Source organism: Gopherus flavomarginatus, chromosome 1 (genome assembly GCF_025201925.1).
Source record: "Gopherus flavomarginatus isolate rGopFla2 chromosome 1, rGopFla2.mat.asm, whole genome shotgun sequence".
In the NCBI taxonomy this organism is placed as follows: domain Eukaryota; kingdom Metazoa; phylum Chordata; order Testudines; family Testudinidae; genus Gopherus; species Gopherus flavomarginatus.
The window spans coordinates 195829237-195850726 of record NC_066617.1 but is presented as its reverse complement, the minus strand read 5'-3'; positions in this window follow the sequence as shown (position 1 = coordinate 195850726).

Genomic DNA, 21490 nt, shown 5'->3' with positions numbered 1-21490 from the left:
TCCTTTTTTACCCACTCCCCAATCAAAAATAGGGAGAGAAGGAGGGGGAAATGATAAAATACATAAATATTCATTGAGCCAGAGAGACAGTTAGAGGCTTGTCCCCACACTGTGTTGATCTGCACCAGAGGGAAGTAAATTTTAGTGCAAAGCAGAATGTTTTGCACTAGCCCATATGGACCCCCCTGGCATGCACTAGTAAGTTCCCTGGAATGTATTAGCATTGTTTGAAATGGAACTAACGGGCACTAGGGAACTTTAGTGCATACCAGCAGGGTCCACACAGGCCAGTTAGTGTGTGACACACACGTGTGCATGAAATTACACCTCTAAGTACGTGGACAATGACTCTGTACTCTAGTGTTTTGCTCTAGGGAGCTCCAGGTTCCAGTCCCTATTCCAGTTAATTTTAAAGTATTTTATACAAAGTAGAACAAGGTAAACACTCCAGGATGCTCTGTAGCTCAGTGGTTGAAACTCACCTGGGTAGTGGGAGACCTGAATTGAAGTCCTCGCTTCAAATCAGGCAAAATGGGGTTTTGAACTTGCTTCTCCCGTGGGGTGGTAGTCCTTTTTAGCATCTTTTGAGTAGGGCCCAATCTGGTCAGTGTATTCTAAGTTGAACTCTGAGCACATCTACTAGATCAGGCCTCATATGCAAGATAGATTGGTGGGGGAGGGCTTGGTTTGAAGATCCCACTCAGGCTTAGGCTGGAGCTAGATACCAAGAAGCTCAGTGCCAACAGGTCTTAGGGGCCCTTGTGTATGTATACCAGCAGAAATGTAGGTGCCATGAGGACTTTACTGGTGGAATGTAGGTGCCTACAGGGTTAAGCAGCAGCTGAGCAGGGGGGTTGAATATCTCAATTTTAGACTTAGGTGCTTAAATCCCTTTGCTGATTTAGCCCATGCTGTGTAGACCTCAATGTTGTTTGTGTGTGTCTGTGTGTATATGAATGAAAGTCTGGTAAGGTTATACTATATTTGAAGACAGCAATGAATTTTCATTCAATTTATTATTCATTGTATATGTGCTAGTGAGCACTTAGTAGAGTTTAATAAGTAAATGATAGATTCATCTAATTGCTCTGCCCTTAACTCAGTTTTATATACTAAATGCAGATTTAAATTCCTATTAGTACATTAAATTGTTACTAAATGGTTCAGGCACATAATTGATATAAAGAAAGCTAGAGCAATTATTATATAATTATTGCTACATATTTTTAAAAAGTGAGGATGTCTACCTTGTAACCTTACTTTTATGCCAGTACCTACTCTCTCTCTGTGTAATAATTCTGTTTGTAAAATTATTATCCTGTCAACTACATTTTGTAAAATAAAAATGTGGTACATTAATCAGAATACTATTGCATATTTATAGTTGATTAGATCAAGCATTTAAATGAAATTATTTTGCTAAAAGCATAAAGCCAAAAAGTAATTAATCATGTAGTATCAGGAGAGGATCCCCTGTGAGTGATCTCTTTCCTGTGTCTTTTGTTGAACCTTTTCTTGCTGTCTCTCTTTTGTTTTTAATGTATTGTACAAGGCACTCAGGGCACAATGCCAGGTCTGCCTCTGTCCCCATCTGGACATGGGGCACTATTTAACATTGTAGCATTTCTAAAAATGGCCTCACCTACCAGAAACAGGAATGGATAATATGATGTGATAGACTGAGAATGTTGCATTAAGCTTGAGTTCAAGAAAATTGCCAGCCTTCAATGGGTACTTTGCTTCCCAGAAACAACAAGGACAGGACAGTACCTATTTGAGTTGGGAGATATGATTCCCAGCTCCTGTAGACATACCCATGCTAGCATTGTTTGAGCTAATGTATAAAAATAGCAGGGTGTTCACAGCAGCATGGGTAGCCAGTCTGGCTATCTGCCCTCAATTCAATCCAGCTTGACCCCCTGGGTACATATGCCGGTGCCAAGCCTGAGCCGCTTCCCATGCTGCTGCAGACACTATTTTTAGGTGCTAGCTCAAGCACATGTACACGAGCTGGGAATTGCACCACTCAGATCAAATGTAGATGTACTCAGTGATTGTTGTTATGATCCTTCCTTTTGAGGGCTGCAGCGTGGCGGCTCTTTGCTTGCCTCCTCCCATCTCCTGTGCACCCATGTAAGGACAGATCATAACCTGCCAGTTGAGTAGGTATGAGCCCTGGTGACTGAGCCCTAAGGATGCCCTAAATGGGTAGCGCACTATAGTTTATTTAAAATGTAAGGACATTGTGATATTTATTATTAAATATTGGTTATTTGTATTATGATAGTGTTTGGAAAACCTAACCAACATCATAGACTCATAGACTCTAGGACTGGAAGGGACCTCGAGAGGTCATCGAGTCCAGTCCCCTGCCCTCATGGCAGGACCAAATACTGTCTAGACCATCCCTGATAGACATTTATCTAACCTACTCTTAAATATCTCCAGAGATGGAGATTCCACAACTTCCCTAGGCAATCTATTCCAGTGTTTAACTACCCTGACAGTTAGGAACTTTTTCCTAATGTCCAACCTAAATCTCCCTTGCTGCAGTTTAAGCCCATTGCTTCTTGTTCTATCATTGGAGGCTAAGGTGAACAAGTTTTCTCCCTCCTCCTGATGACACCCTTTTAGATACCTGAAAACTGCTATCATGTCCCCTCTCAGTCTTCTCTTTTCCAAACTAAACAAACCCAATTCCTTCAGCCTTCCTTCATAGGTCATGTTCTCAAGACCTTTAATCATTCTTGTTGCTCTTCTCTGGACCCTCTCCAATTTCTCCACATCTTTCTTGAAATGCGGTGCCCAGAACTGGACACAATACTCCAGTTGAGGCCTAACCAGCGCAGAGTAAAGCGGAAGAATGACTTCTCGTGTCTTGTTTACAACACACCTGTTAATGCATCCCAGAATCACGTTTGCTTTTTTTGCAACAGTATCACACTGTTGACTCATATTAAGCTTGTGGTCCACTATGACCCCTAGATCTCTTTCTGCCATACTCCTTCCTAGACAGTCTCCTCCCATTCTGTATGTGTGAAACTGATTGTTCCTTCCTAAGTGGAGCACTTTGCATTTATCTTTATTGAACTTCATCCTGTTTACCTCAGACCATTTCTCCAACTTGTCCAGATCATTTTGAATTTTGACCCTGTCCTCCAAAGCAGTTGCAATCCCTCCCAGTTTGGTATCATCTGCAAACTTAATAAGCGTACTTTCTATGCCAACATCTAAATCGTTGATGAAGATATTGAACAGAACCGGTCCCAAAACAGAACCCTGCGGAACCCCACTTGTTATACCTTTCCAGCAGGATTGGGAGCCATTAACAACTACTCTCTGAGTACGGTTATCCAGCCAGTTATGCACCCACCTTATAGTAGCCCCATCTAAATTGTACTTTCCTAGCTTATCTATAAGAATATCATGCGAGACTGTATCAAATGCCTTACTGAAGTCTAGATATATCACATCCACCGCTTCTCCCTTATCCACAAGGCTCGTTATCCTATCAAAGAATGTTATCAGATTAGTTTGACATGATTTGTTCTTTACAAATCCATGCTGGCTATTCCCTATCACCTTACCACCTTCCAAGTGTTTGCAGATGATTTCTTTGATTACCTGCTCCATTATCTTCCCTGGCACAGAAGTTAAACTAACTGGTCTGTAGTTTCCTGGGTTGTTTTTATTTCCCTTTTTATAGATGGGCACTATATTTGCCCCCTTCCAGTCTTCTGGAATCTCCCCCGTCTCCCATGATTTCCCAAAGATAATAGCTAGAGGCTCAGATACCTCTTCTATTAACTCCTTCAGTATTCTAGGATGCATTTCATCAGGCCCTGGTGACTTGCAGGCATCTAACTTTTCTAAGTGATTTTTTACTTGCTCTTTGCTTATTTTCTCTTCTAAATCTACCCTCTTCCCGTAAGCATTCACTATACTAGACATTCCTTCAGACTTCTCAGTGAAGACCGAAACAAAGAAGTCATTAAGCATCTCTGCCATTTCCAAGTCTCCCGTTACTGTTACCCCCTCCTCATTGAGCAGTGGGCCTACTCTGTCCTTAGTCTTCCTCTTGCTTCGAATGTATTGATAAAAAGTCTTCTTGTTTCCCTTTATTCCCATAGCTAGTTTGAGTTCATTTTGTGCCTTTGCTTTTCTAATCTTGCCTCTGCATTCCTGTGTTATTTGCCTATATTCATCCTTCGTGATCTGCCCTAGTTTCCATTTTTTATATGACGCCTTTTTATTTTGTAGGTCACGCAAGATCTCAAGGGTAAGCCAAGGTGGTCTTTTGCCACATTTTCTATCTTTCCTAACCATTGGAATAACTTGCTTTTGGGCCCTTAATAGCGTCCCTTTGAAAAACTGCCAACTTTCCTCAGTTGTTTTTCCCCTCAGTCTTAATTCCCATGGCACCTTGCCTATCAGCTCTCTGAGCTTACCAAAATCCGCCTTCCTGAAATCCATTGTCTCTATTCTGCTGTATTCCCTTCTACCCTTACTTAGAATTGCAAATTCTATGATTTCATGATCACTTTCACCCAAGCTTCCTTCTACTTTCAAATTCTCAATAAGTTCCTCCCTATTTGTTAAAATCAAGTCTAGAACAGCTTCCCCCCTAGTAGCTTTTTCAACTTTCTGAAATAAAAAGTTGTCTGCAATGCAGTCCAGGAACTTATTGGATAGTCTGTGCCCCGCGGTGTTATTGTCCCAACATATATCTGGATAGTTGAAGTCCCCCATCACCACCAAATCTTGGGCTTTGGCTGATTTTGTTAGTTGTTTGAAAAAAGCCTCATCCACCTCTTCCGCCTGATTAGGTGGCCTGTAGTAGACTCCCAGCACGACATCACCTGTGTTTTTTACCCCTTTTAGCCTAACCCAGAGACTCTCCACCCTTCCGTCTCCTATGTCCATCTCCACCTCAGTCCAAGTGTGTACATTTTTAATATATAAGGCAACACCTCCTCCCTTTTTCCCCTGTCTATCCTTCCTGAGCAAACTATACCCATCCACACCAACATTCCAGTCATGTGTATTATCCCACCAAGTTTCAGTAATGCCAATAATGTCATAGTTGTATTTGTTTATTAGCACTTCCAGTTCTTCCTGCTTATTACCCATACTTCTTGCATTTGTATAAAGGCATCTAAGATACTGGTTTGATTTTGCCTCCCAGCTTTGCCCTGACCCTCCTTCCTCTCTGCCATTATAGCCCGTGCTCCCTCCTGCTTCCAACCCATCTCCCAGGTCTTGTTCCCCACTTTCCTGTGGGCTTTGCTCACCTGTCCCCGTCGAACCTAATTTAAAGCCCTCCTTACCAGGTTAGCCAGTCTGTGCGCGAATAAGGCCTTTCCTCTCTTCGAAAGGTGAACGCCATCTGTTCCTAGCAGTCCTTCCTCAAGTAGCATCCCGTGGTCGAGGAAGCCAAAGCCCTCCTGGCGACACCATCTTCGCAGCCAGGCATTCACCTCCACAATGCATCTGTCTCTGCCCGGACCCCTACCTTCAACAGGAAGAATCGAAGAGAATACCACCTGCGCTCCAAACTCCTTAACCCGTACTCCCAGAGCCCTGTAGTCACTCTTGATCTGCTCAGCATCACACCTCGCAGTATCATTTGTGCCCACATGGATGAGTAGCATGGGATAGTAGTCAGAAGGCCGGATAATCCTCGACAAAGCCTCTGTAACGTCTCGGATACGGGCCCCTGGCAGGCAGCATACCTCCCGGGATGAACGGTCAGGGCGACAGATGGGTGTCTCCGTCCCCCTCAGCAGAGAGTCTCCAACCACCACTACCCTACGTTTCTTATCAGTGGTGGCAGCAGACCTCCCAGCCTTATGGGTACGAGGCTTCACCCCCTTAACTGTTGGGGGTGATTTCTTCTCTCCTGTATCTTTTACCACAACAGGAGGGGTCGCAGCAGTGGTGGAGCACTGCCCGCTGCTAGAAGTAACCAGCTGGCTGTGTCCACCCTGAGCCTCCTCCTCCACTGGTGTGTCAGGTACACCCTGAGGCATCTCCTCTTCCACTGCAGTGTCAGTAGTCCCGTCAACTGGGACAGCACCATCAGCTGTCTCCACATGGATACTGTCCAGGAATTGCTCATGGACACAGATGTTCCTCAGCCAGGCCACCTCCTCCTGTAGCTCTCCCACCTGCTGCCTGAGAGATTCCACCAGTAGGCACCTTTCACATTGGATGCCACCCCCAGCCTGGATATCAGTAAGTGGAAATTGCAAATTACAGTCTTTGCAAGCCCACACCAGAGTCTGGGTAAAAGCATCCATGCTTTGGTGCTCTGTCTGGCTACAGGCGCAGGTGGAGGAGACAGAAGCAGTGCTGGCACAGGTGTTACGGGTCCTCCTCACCATTTTAAGCCTCCCTCTGTCAAAGTCTCAAATTCCTGTCTACAGCTCTCTGTCCGCTCCTCTTTGCTGTGAACAGAAAGGTTTTCGATGTGGCTCAGGTTATGGGTTCAAGGGACCAATGGGTCACAGATGAGACCGACAAGGGACCCCCCTCCCTTCCTACTCCCCTTCCAAACTCCCTGTTCGCTAAGCTCCCTGGTCGCTTGTGCGCAGCTTTATAAAGCCCTGGCCTGAGTGAATGCCCCGCCCACTGGTTAAGGCTCAGCCAATTACCAGAGGCTTCTAGCTTTCAAACCTTCCTAGGTTTGAAATCAGGGCCCCATTGTGCTCGGCTCTGAGCAAACACATAGCAAGAGACAGACCCTGCCCTATATAGCTCATAGTCTAACTAGAAAAGAAAGGCAGAAGGTGGGAGAAGAAAGAGAAGCCCACAAATGGAAGTGACTTGCTCAGCATTACACAGCACATAAGTGGGAAATAGGACCAAGGTCTCTTGAGTGTTAGTGCCACGGGGTATCTACTGGACCATACCCCCTCTTTTGGCTCTCAGATAAACTTCCTAGGTACTTTTTTTGCTTGAGTGTTTACAAAAAAAGGTTTAATTCATTTGAGCAAATATAGCTGAACCAGCTTTAAAACAATAAATATTCTTCTGAGCTTGTGGATTCCTGCCAGTCCTGTACATAGAAGGTTGTAATATTTTCTTTCTATGAAACAAATAGGCTGACCTAGCATGTGTCAATTTTGTTAGCAATTTCTGATTTCAAAACATCAACAACAAAGGTCTTTCCAAAGCCAAACTAAGCAGTACTTCTTCAAGCAACATTTTTTCTGTGACTATTGTCACAGAAAATATTCTCAGTCTAATGCATCATTTTTATTGTTCTGAAGGGTTAAGCATTAACATCAGTTAAACCAAAATAGAAAGGGTACATTTTACATGGGGAAATTCAAAGGACTCTTATTTTTAAAAGATGTCACTTTCAAATGGGAATATATTCTGTTTGTCCTCCCCCACCACAACAACATACATCTTTGTTTGCAGAATTTTTCTGGATATGCGTGACCTACAAAATAAAAAGGCGTCATATAAAAAATGGAAACTAGGTCAGATCACAAAGGACGAATATAGGCAAATATCAGGAATGCAGAGGGAAGATTAGAAAGGCAAAGGCACAAAATGAGCTCAAACTAGCTATGGGAATAAAGGGAAACAAAAAGACTTTTTATCAATACATTAGAAGCAAGAGGAAGACCAAGGACAGGGTAGGCCCACTGCTAAGTGAGGAGGGGGAAACAGTAACGGGAGACTTGGAAATGGCAGAGATGCTTAATGACTTCTTTGTTTCGGTCTTCACTGAGAAGTCTGAAGGAATGTCTAGTATAGTGAATGCTTACGGGAAGAGGGTAGGTTTAGAAGATAAAATAAAAAAAGAGCAAATAAAAAATCACTTAGAAAAGTTAGATGCCTGCAAGTCACCAGGGCCTGATGAAATGCATCCTAGAATACTCAAGGAGTTAATAGAGGAGGTATCTGAGCCTCTAGCTATTATCTTTGGGAAATCATGGGAGATGGGGGTGATTCCAGAAGATTGGAAGAGGGCAAATATAGTGCCCATCTATAAAAAGGGAAATAAAAACAACCCAGGAAACTACAGACCAGTTAGTTTAACTTCTGTGCCAGGGAAGATAATGGAGCAGGTAATCAAAGAAATCATCTGCAAATACTTGGAAAGTGGTAAGGTGATAGGGAATAGCCAGCATGGATTTGTAAAGAACAAATCGTGTCAAACTAATCTGATAACATTCTTTGATAGGATAACAAGCCTTGTGGATAAGGGAGAAGCAGTGGATGTGATATACCTAGACTTTAGTAAGGCATTTGATACGGTCTCGTGTGATATTCTTATAGATAAACTAGGAAAGTACAATTTAGATGGGGCTACTATAAGGTGGGTGCATAACTGGCTGGATAACCGTACTCAGAGAGTAGTTATTAATGGCTCCCAATCCTGCTGGAAAGGTATGACAAGTGGGGTTCCGCAGGGGTCTGTTTTGGGACCAGCTCTGTTCAATATCTTCATCAACGATTTAGATGTTGGCATAGAAAGTACGCTTATTAAGTTTGCGGACGATACCAAACTGGGAGGGATTGCAACTGCTTTGGAGGACAGAGTCAAAATTCAAAATGATCTGGACAAATTGGAGAAATGGTCTGAGGTAAACAGGATGAAGTTTAATAAAGATAAATGCAAAGTGCTCCACTTAGGAAGGAACAATCAGTTTCACACATACAGAATGGGAAGAGACTGTCTAGGAAGGAGTATGGCAGAAAGAGATCTAGGGGTCATAGTGGACCACAAGCTTAATATGAGTCAACGGTGTGATACTGTTGCAAAAAAAGCAAACGTGATTCTGGGATGCATTAACAGGTGTGTTGTAAACAAGACACGAGAAGTCATTCTTCCGCTTTACTCTGCACTGGTTAGGTCTCAACTGGAGTATTGTGTGCAGTTCTGGGCACCGCATTTCAAGAAAGATGTGGAGAAATTGGAGAGGGTCCAGAGAAGAGCAACAAGAATGATTAAAGGTCTTGAGAACATGACCTATGAAGGAAGGCTGAAGGAATTGAGTTTGTTTAGTTTGGAAAAGAGAAGACTGAGAGGGGACATGATAGCAGTTTTCAGGTATCTAAAAGGGTGTCATCAGGAGGAGGGAGAAAACTTGTTCACCTTAGCCTCCAATGATAGAACAAGAAGCAATGGGCTTAAACTGCAGCAAGGGAGATTTAGGTTGGACATTAGGAATAAGTTCCTAACTGTCAGGGTAGTTAAACACTGGAATAAATTGCCTAGGGAAGTTGTGGAATCTCCATCTCTGGAGATATTTAAGAGTAGGTTAGATAAATGTCTATTAGGGATGGTCTAGACAGTATTTGGTCCTGCCATGAGGGCAGGGGACTGGACTCGATGACCTCTCGAGGTCCTTTCCAGTCCTAGAGTCTATGAGTCTATGAGTCTATGTGCTTGGCATATACTCAGTATGACATATTTCATCCTAAATTCATGTAAAATACATCTGTACCGTAATATGGAGAGTAATGCATGAATAGCAAATAGGTTTCTGTGGTTTGGGGCTCTGGAATAGTATGTGTTAACAGGTTTTCACTTTACCCATATTTATAATTTGTGTCTTTATTTCCCTGGTATGCAAGTGGCTTCCAAATGATAGTTTGTCATTTTCATTCATTCCACCACGAAGAGTTATATAAGGCTCCTACAGACACCACTTCAGCCTCCCAGCAAGGGCAGCTCCTACATGGTACTAGGGCCTTGTAAAGGGTTCTGAACCTGGTGAATGCATTTAGGCACTGATCCAGAATGAGTTCAGTGTAGATGGATCCCTGCAAATTCAGTGCTTGTGAACCATATTGGAATGACAGCTCTAGATATTAAGGGTACATTTTTCAAAAGCTAAGTCCCTTTTACCAAGCACCGAGTCCCATTCACTTTTAATGGACTCAGGTTCCTAATTGAATGAAGTGCTTTTGAAAATTTTACCCTGAAATCCTCCATTTTATCAACAGAATAGACAAGCACAGACAGGAGATATACAGATTACTGCATCCCTCCCAATAATGGACACCCGCCTTGATTTGGAGGAAGCATGAATTGAGCAGAGAATAGCCAGTGGTTTCTATGCCTCAGTAGTGAGTGTTTTTTATGGTATCAATGTGTTCTCTCATTTAAAACTACAGATTTACATAGGACAGCAAACAGTCCCTAGATGGCCTGAGTAAACAGTAAACTGGTAATCTGGAGGAGACAGACTCCCGTTTCAATAATTAATGCTATAGTAATGTATTTATAAAAGCTTCCTATAAAGGTTAATATTTCCTTTTCATAGCGGCTACCTTAAAATAGAATCAGAATACTTCTTAATATGTCTCTTTTGTAGATTTTTTTAAGTTCATTTACAAGTAATATAATTCTATCTTAGACATGTTTAAAAATACTGTGTTCTTAAATAAACAACTACGGACTAAATAATCTTATTCTAATCAGTATAATCTCCTTCACTACTGTTAGTTCATGAAATTTTTGTTGCCTTCAACAAAACAAAATTGGTTGCAGTGTTGTAGCTGTGCCAGTCCCAAGATATTAGAGACACAAGGTGAGTGAGGTAATATCTTTTATTGGACCAACTTCTGTTGGTGAAAGAGTCAAGTTTTCACTTTCACCAACAGAAGTTGATCCAGTAAAAGATATTACCTCATTCACCTTGTCTCTTCATATAAGATTTTAAGTTTCACTTTTATTTATTGTTCCCTTTCATTTCTGATTCTTATAAACTAGCACAAAATTTATGCTTTTGGTTTCCAGAACTATTAGGTAATATTTCAGTTACAAGTATTTTTTAATTTATTTAAATTTTTGAAAAATGAAAACATCCATGGCAGATTTTTTGTAAATTTCTCTATCACTTAACCTATATACACACCTACTATTTCAGTCTCTGTGTTTTAATAGAAGCTATATTTTGGGGGGGAGGAGGGAGCTAACACTGCTTAACAGTGTGCCTGTAACAGAGCATAAAGTGATGCCTAGATGAGATCCAGAAGAGGTTTGGAGTGTGTTTTCAATCTTGTTTGTAGACGCAGATTATGAATACTGTTATCTATCTTATTATCCAATATGTCATTTTTCTCTTTTAATCATATTGTTTCTACTATGTCTAGGTATATTTGATTGTCCAAGATTTTTTTATATGGCTTTTATGAACAAAGGAAAAGTTATCACCGACTCAGCTGGTAATTATTTTGGGTATTTGATTCTTAATATTGTACCTGCTGAATAAGAAATTGGAATGCTGACCACCTACAGATTTAATACATTATTCTATCATTAAATATCCCACAGAAATATATCAAAAGTTTGAGTTTCAATGGGAAACAAAAAATAGGTAGGTTAATACATCTTAGTGTATGAAAAAAATCAATTTTTCCCCAAATGATGCAAACTTTATAATCCCACTTACATGAACACCTGTTCTGGCTGTTGTTTCCAGTTTAATGAGTTTGGGGAGGTTTATTTCTCTGAAGTGAAAGTAGCTCTATCATTTTGACATTTAATTCTGTTTCCCTTTTATAAATGTCTTATAAAAAAAGAATCATTTAGCATCTGTTATGCTATTTACAAACATCTGTCTCAGTTAGCCATTGTTAAAAAAGGGACAATACGCTAAAATTCAGTTGACTTTTTTCCTCCTCTTAAATCACAAATTGATTTAATTATTAATATAGGGTTTCTTCTATAGCAATAGTTTATTGAAGATTTAATGAGTTCACCCACTTAGACTGGATTTACCAAGGGATCTTTCTTTTCCCTACCAGCAATATAAGTGAACAAATAAAAATGTAGAGTCTGCATCTTGGTTCCATGCCTATTCGTAACACTTTTCTTTTTCAACATTTCCACATTATTATTTGGGAAGTGGGAAAGAGATAAAAATGTGGCATTTAAAAATCGTTCCATATAACAAATATTATAAGGGGAAAACCCACGAACAATATAGTTGTGCTCTTATAAAACTTGAGGAGACTCGCTTAAGGTAAGTGTGTAGTTTTCTTGCTCAGTGTTAAACTATAGAGAGCCACTCAATCTATGCTCTAAGTAATTTTATGTCGAAACAGTTACACACCTGAATGAGACATGTTGAACTCAAGAGGGCAGATCCTCAGCTGATGTAAGTTGTCATAGCTCCACTGATCTCAGTTAGGCCAAGATTTCACCCAAGATGATTAACTAATTCAGCAGAAAAAATATTCATATACATGTAATCTTCTGTCATGTTGTCACAAGAAGAAATTTGCAATGGATTTGTACAGATATATATCAATTTTCATGCACTTTCTTTTCAGGGCACTAAAGTGAATTTTGTGATCCAAATTAATCTGAATAATCAAATCTGAAAAAAAAAAGAATATTTGGAGGATTGATAGTTGATCATATGTTTCACATTAGGCCAATCCTCCTCCAAATAAATCTTGCTATATATAGAAAGCCATTGTAGAATTACCTTCTCCCAAATGTGGTAGAAAGAAACTGCAGTGTTGGAAACAACTGATTAGCTGGCATTGGGAAGATGTGTGTGTGGAATTTCCAAGTACTTCAGAGGGACATTCTGGAGTATCTGGAGATAAGGTATTTGGTGATAGCTGTTTGATTTCATTTGTATGACTGATATTTATGTTGTTACATAATTATCTTAACTACGCTATATAGCATCACTCATCCACAGGTGTATTACTATTTATATAGAACAAATGCTGTGCACAGTGCTTTACAAATAGAGCTATGCAAATTGTTTACAGTTAACATTTAATTACTGAATTTAGGCCTTTATTCTGAACATACTTTGATTTTTATGCATGGTTCATTATACAAAATTTTATGACAAATGATTGGTATGAGAATATTTCAGCCACTGGATTGCTTGCAAATTATATTTTAACCAAGATTGGTATTCCCCCATCTGTCCAAAACTCTTCAAGTCAAAGCTACTGAATTGATGCTCTATAAATCTTGCCTTAAAAGCTTCACTTTTATTCTCATATCTATGCTTTTACATGTTTCCCCTCTCTCCATTTAGTCCTCCTTTCTATTAATATCACTATTACTTTTTTACTTATTTTCTAGTATAAGAAATAATGGTATTATTGTACTCCAGGAATAGATTTAACTAAGTACAAACAGTGCATTGTTCTGAGTGTCTTGCTTCTCAATTTGCAAAGGGCACAGACTATTGCCATGTTTATCTCTATGTTGTCATGTAACAGTGAATATTGTGCATTCAGAAGGAAAATTACATATATTACACTTTTCAGGGAGTATAGCGTAAGTATGTAGTCAGCCATTAGGAATTTTATGGACTAGCTTGAACATGGTAGACAAATCGAGCGATAGCTATAGATCATGTGCTACACACTGTCCATTCAAGCTCAGTGCACAACTTTCACGGATTCCTGTTTTCTAATGAATGAAAGACCTGCTTCAGATCGCATCAGTGACACTTCTCTGCATTTGCAGTTTTGTTATCAGATAGTCTTACCCCCCAAAATGTATTGAATGATTTTTGAAAGAACAGAATTAATTGTAATGGTAATTCGGTTCATGCACTGCCCCTTTCCTTGAACTGATCTAAAGAAGAAAGCTAGTGACAGTGTTTTTGATTTGACAAACTAATTGAAGTTGTACAATAAGTAACTGTGATTTCATAAGACACAGAGGTTAATGGAGTATGCTTTCCTGCAGTGGGACAATGTCAAAGCTTTTTTGTTTCTGCAATCAGTTTGACTACTCCTACTTGTTTGCATAGTCATCTTATTCAAATACCTACAGCACTTGGGAGACCATTTTTGTTAAAGTGATCATTAGCTCAAACGGTTGTTATGGAATATGTGATTAAGAGACAATACAACAATATGGTCTTGTTCAGTTAAAAATGTCACTGTTTTATTAAAATGCAGTTGTTTGTTTTGAATTAGTAAAAGCCTGTACTACCATTCTCTAGGCTATTTGTTTTGCCCACAGTATAACAAAATAATGATTTTAATATAATATAGATGTCCTAGATTGAAAATTAGATTACAATTTTTTGATATTTTAAGATGAAAATTGATATTCAGAGACATTTTTTATCTTGTATTTTCTTACCAAGAAAGCTGAAATCTAACACCTTAACATTTACATGGGTTCTAAAAGATGGAAGGACATTTTAGAATTGACCAAGCTGCACTTTATATTGTTTGTAACAACTGTAATATGAAAATGTGTCCATTTGAAACTAGACATTAATTCTGCTAGCAATAAAAAATGACTTTTACTAATATTTTGAACTGGTGACCAAGAAGTTAAAGGCTCTTTTAACAGACTGTTAATTATTATTATTATTAGTAGAGCAGTATTTTAGATCTATGCTGTCAGCCTTGTACCTGATGCTTTAAATATAGATGTGAAGATAAGACTTCAGTCCTTTATGTGCTTATGATCAACGCAGATAATATAGTAACAAAATATATGGTATTTTTTGTGATTTGACATCACAATATTTGTAATAGTTCTTGAGGATATGTGACTTTATTATGACATATGTACAATGATAACAGGCTAATAATAGAAAATGAGGTGCTTGTAGTATAAATAAGACTTTCTTGATCTATACTGATTTCATGTTGGGCTAGAGGATTTCTGCCTAACATGGGCATTTCATGGCTGTTAGCTACCCAAGTTCTTTTTTAGAAACATAACTCTCTGCAGCAAAATAGTCAGAGTACTCAATAAACTTAAATCAAACAATTTTTTTTAACATAAATGATACCCAGGAGAGAAACTCAGTGAATAGAAGAGGGAAAGGAATGGAATATAAGATAAGAGGAAAGACAAAAGCCGTAAGAAACTGATTCAAGTAAACTAGATCCCTAACCCTCACAAAACTATAGCTTTTTCCCAGGAGACTGTCATCTGGAAAGTGGCTAATTTTCACATTTTATGGGGGGCACAGTGCTAGAAAGGAGAATGGGACAGAAGGAAAAGATAAGAATGCATGGAATGAGTCACATATGGTCCAGCCTTCATCCTTCCAGGACTTTCTCTTCTGCCACCACCCAGCAATCCTGACTTGTTATATGCCCTCTTACTGATGGTTCTTGACCACTGTTGGCCCAGTGCTGGGATCAGTAGTTCATGGTAACAGCAAGAAAAGACTGGCATGGAACTGGCTGTCAGAAGGTTGGAGGGTGAGGCCATCAGCACTGAAAAGGGTGGCAGATTTTGAAACACTTAGGCTGCTTGGAACAGATTGTTGCCATGATGAATGGGAGCACAGGGCTATGTAGAAGATAAAGGTATAGGGGAAGAGCCTAATTTCTGTGGGAGAGGAAGGCAAGCCTTCTTTGGTGGCAGGAAATTAGAAAGGCTTAGATGCTGAGAACTGCTGTACAATACTCCTCTCTGGTACCTTGGAGCAGAAAACTGAGAATTAGTTTTTGTCCACAGTAATCAAAGGGTTAATTTAGGTTTCCAAAGAATTGGCCTATAGGCCAGTCATGATAGCAATATTGTCCTTGTGAAGGAAACAAGTATCATTACCCTTATTTGGCAAACAGGACATTTTCCTGTTAACTGGGAGCCATTTTAGAAATTCCAAATGCTCAAATATATCTTCATTATGAAATCATTTTTATAAAGTAGGGTTTCAGAAGACCCATCTCTGCAAATTAAAACTGCAGAAAGGGTGAGAAAAAAAAAGATCTATATGCAGATGGTTGTCATGACACCTGTGGTTACTCTCAGCTTCAGGCAGCTCCTCTGTGGTTTCCTCAGCTCAAGTGGTTAACACTGATAGTCCTTAGCTAGCCGGCAAGTCTACTTACTTGTAAGTTTCAAATCTAGGATGTTTTTGGCACAATGCTGAACTCCTGTCCCTTCATGTCTAGCGGAGAAAATGGAGAAAGTACAGGCTTCTCAAAGCAAGGAGGCTTCTCTAAGTTGCATTGAGAGCCAAACCAGTCATTGACAGCCCAAAATCAAGGGTGCACAAAGGAGGTATAAACCTACCTTTGCTCCACAGCTTTGGTTCAGAACAGGGGTCTTTGTGTTCAAAATATGGAAGCTGATTCAAGCTCTGATTCTGCTCTCAGTTACTCTGATTTTATGCTTGTATAACTCCACTTACTCAAATGGAGTTAATCCAGATTTACACTGGTTAAAGAAAGTTAGGCCCACGATTTGTGTCTGATGAAAGTAAGGTTATTACAGCAGCTAGACATTCTTGAATAATCTTGAAGGAAATGAATGGAAGTAAAATTCCATATAACCTAGTTCTTAATTAAGAGCTTCCCAGAAAACCTTAATTTGTGCAATTTCTTTGACTCTGCTGTAATTTTATTCCTCAGTTAATAGATATATTAAAGCAAGGTGCTTGCTCTCTTTCTCAGTTCGGTGTCTGTCTTCATTTTATTTAATTTTGTATTTATTTATCCCTTGTATATGTAAAATGAGATGACCACTTACAAATAAGAGGAAATGATCTTAATGAAATCAAAAAATGAAATTCTTGCCAAGGGTGAAGTAAGCCTTCTCCACACACTTTTTAAATATTCAGTCCTTATATTACAGTATTTAACAGATGCCAATACTGTTATACTTTAACAGTTGTTAATACTTTGCAACTCATTGAAACATCCTTGCAAATGTATGAGGAGAATGGTAAATAATGAATTAGAAAAGCTACTCTATATATTAGGCAATATGCTGTGCTTACCATTTTCTGCAGGGTGAGATTTTCAGATGCACCTAGGGGCTTGTCTACACTTACAGCACTACAGCAGCACAGCTACATCATTTAGTGAAGATACTGCACATGCCGACTGGAGGAGCTCTCCTATTGACATAAGTACTCCACTTCCCTGAGGCGAGGTGGCTATGCTGACCAGAGAAGCCCTCCACTTAACACAGTGCTGTCTACACTGGGGGTGAGATCAATATAATTACGTAGCTCAGGGGTGAGGAAAATCCAAAGCTCTGAGTGATGTAGTTATACCAACATAATTTGGTAATGTTAGACCCAGTCTTGGTAACTTAGGAGCACAATTTCCACAATTTTCATTGAGAATTCTGCTCCTAAGTCACTTAGGCACCTCCCTCTGTTACTACTGCCAGTGCCAGGCAAGATTCAGATTCATAAAGCTTTGAAATAGTGACTGGGAAGTAATGTACTCTTAAAATATCTTTTGTAAATATATGTAACCAAAGACTTGCAGTCTCAATCAACAGACACAATGAAGCATAAGAACATTTTATAAAAACAGATTCTGGTAAGGTACTTGACATATTACATACAGATTAATGCATTTTCCTTCTTAAGCACAGGGACAAAAACATGTTTGTCATTCTTCTGGGCTCTTAGAAGTCTTGGGGCTTTGACAAATATTATACCTGCTTCTGAAAATAGCTTGACTAGAAAAAGCATTATTTTTCCCTTTAGCTTCATAATCAATCACTAAATTTAACAGTACTCCCTCCTCCAAATAGCAGTATCTCATCAAATTAGGCAGAATACCGAAATCCATTTTTGCATGTGTAGCTACTCTTGAAATGATGTTTTTAATGAGAAATAGGCTTCGTAAATTTACATTCTGGTCTTTCATTTTCATGCTTATGGAGAGGTCTGTTTTCCCACTGTACATTTGATTTGTGTGAAGCCCCTAAAAGAGCCCAGCGGGAGAAACATGCTTCAATGACCCAAATTTCAATGAAAAAATAGCTCCCAGAAACCCCTGATCATTGATGTTTGGATACAAGAGATAGAAGAATATATAAAAGGATATATGGACTATATGAAAGTGTGTAATCTAGGCCCAGGAGCTACAAATACTAGCGTTTCAAAACCCACTTTACTACCTACTTCATGTATAGTTTTGGTGAGGCATTTAAACACTCTGGGTGAAATCATAGCCCTGCTGAAGTCAACAGCAAAATTCTCATTGACTTAAACAGTGGCAAGATTTCATCCTCTGCTTTAGTTTCTCTTGCTACAAATGAGGAAAATAATTCATACAGTAATGAGGTTCATAATTATCTCAGAGGTGATAAGGGTTAATACTTGGACAATGTTTTGGCAATATATAGGCCTACATCATAGAGGCAATCTGCTCCTATGTTGCTATGGAGGCAGTGATTTACTGAAGCAATTTTGCCTTTTTTCATTAAGTAATGCTTTCAGTTAATGCCTTAACCATGAGTATGGCTTTTTGGTCTAAAATCTAGATTTCAAATGTTTTCATTTGAGGAGATCTATAGTAAGTGGCCCTGATCCACCAGTCTTTACATGTGTGATGATTATCCCTTCTTCACTGTACATTAGATCCCTGAAATCCAGAGCACAACATTCTACAGAATTAAGATGGGCTTCTGGAATTCGAACACTGGGATTATTTTATCTATGGTTTGGACTTGGAGAAACCCAGAAAAAAATCACCGGAGGAAGCTAAAAAGGAGTTAAATAATTAATGGATTTTTTTCTCCTAATAAACTATGACTTTGCTTTCCAACATTTTGTAGACATGTATAAATCATTCTCTGTACTCCAGCTTAGAAGTACTTTTGAAGCAGTTTACCGTAGTAGTCTCCCTTAAGCTTTGCGTTCATATTTCTTATTCAGGAAGCACCCTGTTAGTGTGCTGCTCTTAATGTGGAGGTGGGGTTATGCTGAAGTTTTGGCTAGTGAGAAATCACGCCAAAAAGAAATGCTTCAGGTAAGAGTTTCAGAACATGCCTGGTTCTTTAGGGGGGAAAAATAAACAGGAAAGAAGCCAGCGTGTTTAAAAAAAAATCTTAAAAGTATTTACTGACTTCTACTCCTCTGTTGGATTGTTCAGCACGAGATAAACATTTGACTAATGAGTTAAATATTTTTAATCATTTTGTGTCCCTGTAACATATTATAATACTCTTGTAATTGTTTGTTAAAACTTTCATCTATTAGCAAGTTTCAATGTACCCTTACTTCAAAGTGCTATAACTTAAAATTGCAAAATAAATACATTAGGATTCATATTATGATTGACTTTATGCCTCTTAACTGCACTAATGGAAAGACATTAATAATTGTCTTCTGCATGAATGAGATACATAGTTATTACCCTTGCATAAATTCAGCTCTGTATTGTAAGACATTTGTAAATAATTTGCACAGAAACTCCAAACCAATACCTTTGTCTAGCTATTTTCTGAATACAAATGAATATTAAAATTTACTCCTAAAATTATTCTATTTTTTAATCAATCTTAATAGTCAGAATTTTATAAGGCGAGCTGGTACTGACCCCTATATTCAGATTGCCTAATATTTTCAATTACGAAGGACTGTTGTGACCTTATCTTTGAGAAGTATTAGCACCTTCATTGTTTGCTTTGGTATTGAGGAGGGAGAAACTTCTCAATCTATAAAGGTGCCTTTTCTTTTCTCCATGAAATTCCACCCATACTTAGCTGAATTTTAAAGTGTTAAAAATTACCATTTCTCATACTTTGCTTTGTTCCTACGGAAAATCATTGAATAGTCTAAAGAGCCCACCCTGTGCCACTGCCAAAACATCTTGGAGGTGCCAGCGCACCCATAGTGGGAGACGGAGGCAGAGAATAAAGCTGGGCTTCCCCTGACAAATCCTACCTTCCTTCTAGGACCCAACACATGGTCCTAGTGTCCCAGCATCCTTCAGGAACATCCTCTGGGGAAGGGGCTCCTGTTCCTCCCACAATGGAGAAGAGAGAAATCTAACATGGGCTCACTGATTGCCCTTGGATCCTGGCACATGGCACCAGCAACCCCCACCTCCCAGGATAACAACCTTCTCCCTTTGGTAAGCAATAGTGTTGGTCCTATAGCTCATGTGTCAGACATTTGTACTGCAATAGTCTTGTGTCTTTAGAGGAAGTTACAAGCCTTATTATTTCTCTCAATTGTCTAGTAGAGGGTCAGACAGTGCAGAGCACATGGTTTTGGGAAAATTTGGGACTGAGAATGTGTTGGGGGTCATATTGCTGGTTGTAACCAAGGCTGGTGGAAACCAGAGGGGAGCTGTAAAGAGGCTGCTGGTGTCAGAGCTGCTAACCCAGTTTTATCTAGCACACAGACACTTCAGGGTGTGACCTGTATGCTTGTAGGCAAGTTGTGAGCATCGCAGGCTGGAAGCTACAGCACAGTTACAGGGCAAATGGTAACACAATTCATCACAGGTCTGGACTGCACCCTGAAGCCAGTAACAGGGTCACCTTAACTATTTTCACCTGTTTGGGAGGCTTCCACCAGCCCTTTCCCTTTTCAACCTGATCCCAGACAGCCCATTGCTGTCTTCCTCTTGAATAAGAGTAAAAAGGGCTGAAAAGGAAGGGGGATTGGCCCCTGCTGTACCACGTTAGGAGCCCGTTACCCAGATTTTTTCTAAATCCTCTTCCAATCCATTTCATCCAATCACTGTGACCATTCCATAATGAGTACCTGCACTGGGCATCTGCCACAAGGAGGATCCAATAATTAGCTTAGCTGCCTCCCTCCCACCTGCTCTGGGTTCCCATATATTTGTCCAATTCTTTCCTTAATATTGGACAAAAATAGATGTGCACACCTGTTGGATGGGTGTACCCCATCCTCCCTGAATAACTTGGTTGCCCAATAATATCTGTCCAGGTGAGTAGTTACCAGTCCCCTGATTATTTGGTTTGAAATGTTGCAATGGAGTGTATCTGGGGAGCTAGAAAAGCCTGCCTGGATTGATACGGCTAGAGGTGGCTAAATATTTATACAACCAGCACATACTGTTGTTTCCAAAACCCCAACAGTTCCCTCCTTAAAAAGAGATTCAAAAGTTAATCAGTGGTTTTGCATGGTGACTTAATCAAGTGGAAAAAACTGCTCTGAGCGTTCCTGAGTTTTGCGAAGTTGAATTTGCCTTTTTACACGCTATATTTTCAACTCATAAAGCTGTAAAAATGATTGGGAATAAGAGAGAGTCATTCAGCATATAGAAGTTTATCCATTTTAATACATCATTTCCTTCTAATTGCTTCTTGATTGCATAGCTGTGTTTGCCTCAACAAGCTTGCCCATTAGGCCATTCCAAAAGTGTATTAGCCGACTGTGTTTAAAAGTGCTTCTTGACATCTGCTCTACATTTGTTCTTTTTGTACCTTGTATTTCTGTTACTCATGCTGTCTGGGATCTCTGCCTGATTTCAATCTTTGCTGTTAAGGATTTTATACATTTCTAATTTACCATCTCCATCAACCTACATTTTAAGCGTATTGTAAATTCAAATTCTAATATTCTTACTTTGCCAACTAGATCAGAAATTACTTTGCATGATCTAAGTTCTTGCACCTTTCATCGTTTTATTGTTTACCTCATTTAAATGCTTGGTCCTGGTCCTGTTGTATTCAGTGGGGCTTTGTTGTGTTTTATTTTTTGTGTGTTTTTTGCTATGAACAAGTCCTGAGTGTGAAAACAACAAAGAGGCAAGTGTTCAGTCAGGGGCCACATGCTAACTGGAA